Source organism: Pinus tabuliformis, chromosome 3_1, assembly GCF_031772625.1.
Source record: "Pinus tabuliformis cultivar Carrire ecotype Pingquan chromosome 3_1, CPIR1, whole genome shotgun sequence".
Classification (NCBI taxonomy): domain Eukaryota; kingdom Viridiplantae; phylum Streptophyta; class Pinopsida; order Pinales; family Pinaceae; genus Pinus; species Pinus tabuliformis.
This window is the reverse complement of record NC_142301.1, coordinates 741,709,846-741,716,155: the sequence shown is the minus strand read 5'-3', so window position 1 is coordinate 741,716,155 and position 6,310 is coordinate 741,709,846. Positions and strand designations below refer to the sequence as shown.

At 40.0% G+C, this 6,310-nt stretch overlaps 2 pseudogenes; both read left to right on the top strand.

Annotated features, from left to right (window-relative positions):
• Positions 1-1,022: 1,022 nt before the first annotated feature.
• Positions 1,023-2,113, top strand: LOC149189482 (serine/threonine-protein kinase STY13 pseudogene; annotated as a pseudogene).
• A 286-nt stretch (positions 2,114-2,399) lies between these two features.
• Positions 2,400-5,670, top strand: LOC149189481 (3-ketoacyl-CoA synthase 4 pseudogene; annotated as a pseudogene).
• The last annotated feature ends 640 nt before the right edge of the window (positions 5,671-6,310 follow it).

The following is a 6,310-nucleotide window of genomic DNA, read 5'->3' as shown; positions in this document are numbered from 1 at the left end:
AGGGGGAAGATTCAGAAGCGTTTAGTGGCGAGTGCAGAGAGGGATAAGCTTGTTGACAAGAAAGATTCAAGAAAGGGAAAAAGTGAGCAGTACCACAATCCAGAGGAGGGGAAGAAGTTTGAGAGGATCTCATCATGATTGTTGGAGATGGTGTGGCAGGGGAGGAAAATACCTCTTGCTGCTCCCCTTGTCCTTCCCTTGTAGAGACCAACGATGCTTGTTTCTCTGATAGGCCAGATAACTTGAAGTGTGTGCTAGCCTCCAAGTTCCATCCCAAGTTGTAAAGTCAGAGGCAGGGATGTTAATATGTCTCCTCAAGGGGGTCTTCTGAGAAGTCCACCTCGTCCTCAAGCATTGTATAGAAAGGTGTAAAGAATGGCGAGTGTGACCACGAAGAAAAAGGGGAGCTTAAGGCCCTTCAGCCCTACAACTAGGGATAATGCATGTTTGGGCCTTCAAAGTTGAAATCTTCAGGGCCTCTCTTCTGTAATTACACCGAAGGTGTTCCCTCTATGATCCCTCTATGAAGTTAGCTGGGCAAACACTGCTCATCCTAGCCAATCCCATCCCTCCATTTTCGTCTTCCTCCAACCAATTATTTTTCAACATGTGGCAACAATCCATTCATTTTTTTGTTATGGTACTGGGGACAAAGGAGGGCGATCTGCAGCGTAGCGCTTCAAGTCCTCCATTCTCTGTTACTTGGAACCGCCTCTGTCACCGCCCCCAGCCTCCCAATTCCCGTCTGCAGAAAATCAATCCTTCGCCCTTGGAAGCTCTCAACCCGGTGACGTTCCACAAAGCCGAAGCAACAAGAGGAGGAGAGACGGTCCCAGTTGGTCATGGTCGTCGTCTTCCATCCTTGTGGAGCAAGTATTTCCAATGTGAAAGCCTCAATCATTATCTTTGGTCAATTTTTGTGGCGAACTCTCATTTGGGTTCCTGGATCCACTACTTTTAACGATACCCACACAGAGAACCGTGGGTTTTCTTAATCCTAGGAGCTCAACAACGCCAGGTTTGATTAAATATAGCCGATAGTTTTTGGATTAGACATGCCTATGTATTGCAGAACTAGACATTGTCTATGCTTGTTTCAATTTATCTGCAAATAAATCTTGTGGGTATAGTGTAGCTCTTTGCATTTTGATGGTGGTAAAATGTGTTTTTTAAGGTTGGGTTTAATAGATTGACGGACCGTAAACTACAAATGATCATGTTGGGGGTGGGGGTAAACAAATTATCTGAGAATTGATAGAAGGAGAACATTATAGAACAATGGAATATGATTTCACTGAGGGGTTTTATCATAGGCTTGGAGAAGGGCATGTTTGTGGAGAGTGTGGGAAGCTTGCAGAATAGTAATGGACAACAATGTTGGCTCTGTGTCCATGTCCATTATGGACAGAAATGGACAACAATGTTGGCTCAAACAATTCAAGAATAACGATATTAATGTATCCTGATTTGAGAACCAGGACAAGAACCCATGGCAGATCCGTAGCCCATAGTGTGGCCCATAACAACATAGTTGCTCATACCCTTGGAGAATATGTCCCTCCACATGCACTTATGGATGACAGGTGCGCTACTAATGGTCTTGAGGAATATGATGAGTGGACCATTGACTTAAGAAAACTCAAAACCGTCCTCCTTTTGCACAAGGGGCATTTGGTAAATTTTCTTTAAGGTACCTACAATTGCGAGGATGTTGTAGTGAAGATCCTTGAGAGGTCGGAGGATAATACAAAGAAAGCCCAAATCTTGGAGCAACAATTCACACAAGAATTCAAGATGATAGCCACTCTGAGGCATCAAAATGTGGTGAGATTCATAGGGGTTTGTAAGAAACCTATGGTTTGGTGTATTGTTACAAAGTATACCAAGGGGGGTTCTGTGAGGTAGTCTATGGCAAGGGGCATGGAGTATCTGCAGAGTCTTGGGTTTATTCATAGGGATCTGAAGTTTGATAATTTGCTCATAGCTACAGACAAGTCTGTCAAGATTGCGGATTTTGGGGTTGCTAGAATTGAAGTGCAAACGGAGGGCATGACTCCAGAAACTGGGACATACTGCTGGATGGTATTGTAAGCTAGATCTTGTCCTGATTTGCTATCCAGTTTTTTTCTTCTTTTCCCCTTTTTATCATGTTGATATTTTCTAGAGTTTATGTTTATGGTGACTTGCTTTCTTTTTTAAAGTACTATGCTTCTTATGTAATTTCCTTACTCAGACTCTTGACTCTGCAATTTGATTCTTCAATTCAAATCCTTGATCGCTATGATATATATGGCTGTTTTCTAGGATTCAATGACTGAATTGAGGTGTTGTTGTTTTGAGCTGCCACAACATTCATGCAAGAAAGAAAGATTTGCATAGGTGGAGTCGTCAAAATTGGCCATTCTGGTTGCATGATTTTGACGGAAAATTAGTGGACATTGGTAGCCATAGAGTTTATTTGGGATCATTTTTGTCTTCTTACAGGCATCACTTAGCCTCAAACTTTTTGGCCCAAGGTAGGAATCCTCTGTTTTGTTTTTAACAGATTTTTTTCAGTCCTCTTAAATCTTAGATTTATAGCTTAGTTTTTAATTTTATACCTGAGACTCTCTTGGTCCCCATTTGTTTTTCTCTAGACCCGGGTTGATTGAACCCTAATACCAAAATGGGTCAAACTGACCACCCATCAAGCCAAACCAACCATCACGACTCTAATGTAGTGGCTGTCTAGATCAGTCCATCACGTATACTTCCTGATTTCCTCCAAAGTGTCAATATGAAATATGTCAAACTCGGCTATCATTATCTTATAACCCATCTCCTGACTTTGCTCTTGATCCCTCTCATGGTGGGTATGCTTCTTGAAGTGGGACGAATGAACCCGGAAGATATTTGGCAGCTCTGGATCCATTTACAGTTCAATCTCGTGAGTGTTCTTGTCTGTTTGGCCATTCTTGTTTTTGGGTGCACAGTCTATATGATGTCTCGCCCTCGACCTGTGTCTCCTGTGGATTACTCCTGCTACAAGCCCCCTGAAAGCCTCAAAGTGAGCTTCCAATGCTTTATGGAACACTCTGAGCTTTCGAGATATTTTCAAGATTCATCCTTGGAATTCTGGGCAAAGATACTAGAACGATCGGGTTTAGGAGACAACACTTAACTTCCTGCTGTAGTGCATTATATTCCCCCTCGGCCCTCCATGGCCATAGCACGAGAAGAGGCCGAGCAGGTCATGTTTGGTGCCCTAGACAATCTTTTTAAGAAAACAGGGTTGAAACCCAAGGATATTGGGATTCTTGTGGTGAACTGCAGTCTATTCAATCCAACTCCTTCACACTCTGCTATGATTGTGAATAGGTATAAGTTGAGAGGGAACATTCAAAGCTTCTATTTAGGTGGAATGGGTTGTAGTGCAGGAGTTGTTTCCATTGATCTTGCCAAGGATTTGTTACAAATTCATAGAAGCACATATGCAATAGTTGTGAGCATAGAAAACATTACTTAGAATTGGTATTTTGGCAACAAAAAGTCAATGTTGATACCAATTGCTTGTTTCGTGTTGGGGGATCTACAGTTCTTTCAAATAAGCGCTCTGACCGCCAGCGTGCAAAGTACAAGCTTGTCCATGTTGCGAAAACTCATAAAGGAGCAGATGATAAAGAATTCAACTATGTTTATCAAGAGCAAGATGAAGCTGGCAAGCTTGGTGTGTCATTATCCAAAGAACTTATGGCCATAGCATGAGGAGCATTGAAGACTAATATCACAACTCTGGGACCTCTTGTTCTTCCCATCAACGAGAAATTACTTTTCTTTGCCACCCTTGTTGGAACAAAGGTCTTCAGTATGAAGATCAAACCCCATATTCCAGATTTTAAGCTTGCATTTGAGCATTTCTGTATTCATGCTGGAGGAAGAGCAGTGATTGATGAGCTTAAGAAGAACTTGCATCTCAAGCCAATAATGTAGAGACTTCGAGGATGACTCTGCATCGCTTTGGCAACACTTCCTCAAGCTCAATTTGGTATGAGCTCAGTTACATTGAGGCCAAAGGACGTATGCGAACAGGCAATCAGATTTGGTAGATTGCATTTGGAAGTGGATTCAAGTGCAACAGTGCTGTTTGGAAAGCAATTCAAACAATGAAATCACCCACTGATAGTCCTTGGGCTGATTGCATTGATCAATATCCAGTAAAATTGATGATAGAATGAGCAACCAACAAAATGAGTTGAAAGTCTAATACATGCAGTTCAACCTCAGATCTGCATGTATCTTCTAGATATGTGTGCACTTTGGAGTTCTGCAATATTGGTATTTTTTATTGGTCCCCATTTCATGGTTTCTCACATGGTTTAGCTTTTATTTTTAGTTTTCCGCACTTCCAGACTATTGCATCTTCAAACTGTGTATCCAGCCTTTGAATTTCCAAACTGTGCCACATCCCAAGCTTTAAGAGGAATTTTGCATTTTTATAGCTTTGCTCATGCAGACTTTGTAGGTAGGCTAGTAGTAGCATCAGGAAAGCTCCTTGTCATTTGTATAAAATTCATTTGTGGGAATTGTTTCAATGGGCAATTCATGATATTGCCCCTTCACATTTCTCTCCAAAACTACCATTCTTTTCAACTTTACTGAAATAGCTAGCTGAAAAATTTGCATCGTCAAGGTGCTTGCCTGTTGAACAATCATATTTCAAACTAATCATGTTCATGTGTTTCTCATTTACTTCATTGTCAAAGATGATCTAGCGGATTACTTTCTAAAATGCAGTCCTGTTAATGGAGCATGTGCAGTCAACAAATGGGAATGCTTCCTGTTGGCTTTCTGTGTAGTATCTGTTTCTTTCTCAATAACACCTTTCAGTTCAGAGATCTTAGTGTAGGAAAATTGACAATCCGGCTAATGAGGAGGTTTCCTGGTATTTTTCTTTGTAAGATCAATTACCTTTTCAAAATAGTGGTTTGTGAGTAGAAAAGCAACGACAGTAGCTGATTTCATTATTCCCTTTTAAAGCAGCTCTACTGATATATGTATCTGGAAAGCTCGCATCATAAAGGAAGTCCTTGACTTTGAGCGATTACATTTTATGCTTTTTGCTCAATTGTCAAAGGTGACTTGAATTTACGAGTTATCATACTGAAATGCAATCATGTTAATTATATATTGACGGTGAACTGTGTTAGAAAATTTGTTATATTTTGGTATTAGAAGGTCTGTATGTTTTGGTATTGATATAGTATTTTCAGGTTCTCCTCCCTATCTCCAAATGTGGGAGGGTTAGAAACTTAGTATGGTGCGTTTTTCTTCTACTTTTGAATCTTTTACGCTGTAGTTTGATTCCTTAATAAAAGTAGCATTGGCCTTTCACTTGGTAACATACTCTGCTTGTTATCTTAATGAGTAGATGTATAACGATATGTTATTTTGGTTCTGCCATATAGGATGTAGCCAATGCTGGAGGTCAGATTATTTGCTTAAATAACAGTTTGTTGCTCTATACTTGAACTTTCACTCTACTATGTGGTTCACGGTTTCCAGATATTGGTGACTCGCTACATCCATGGAATATAGTTCCAGGTAGAGCCACCTGGGATCACTTCCTGCTGACTCAAACACAAAATCTGACCCCGAGAGTGTTAGAGAGAAATTGAACCCGAGACTTTTCAATGGCAGAGATGCTTAACCACAGGGATTTGACCAGTTGAGCTAATCCTCCAGAGACCTCTCAATGACAGAGATGCTTAACCACAGGGATTCGACCAGATGAGCTAATCCTCGGAGCAGATACTTAAACTTTCACTCATTTTAGTAAGATGCTCATTTCTCAAAGGTTTTCCTCGATGAATTCATTTTTTCCATTTGTTTTTGCCTTTTAATAGTGACCTTTTCACAACAATGTGAGACAATGACAGCCAGGTGTTTTTGAAAGGGCTATTGAATGCCACGTTGTTCAACTGAAGCATATTTTGAGGAAATCGAGTTCTGATTAATCATTTTGATGTAATTTAATCACGTTGTTGAACTCTTTTTTGTTTATTATGTTACTTGTATTTCCTATAAATCAAGAAAATTTTGCCTTTTAATAGTGACCTTTTCACAACAATGTGAGATAATGACAGCCAGGTGTTTTTGAAAGGGCTATTGAATGCCACGTTGTTCAACTGAAGCATATTTTGAGGAAATCGAGTTCTGATTAATCATTTTGATGTAATTTAATCACGTTGTTAAACTCTTTTTTTTTTATTATGTTACTTGTATTTCCTATAAATCAAGAAAATTTCACAATCATTGTAAATCTTCATATAAA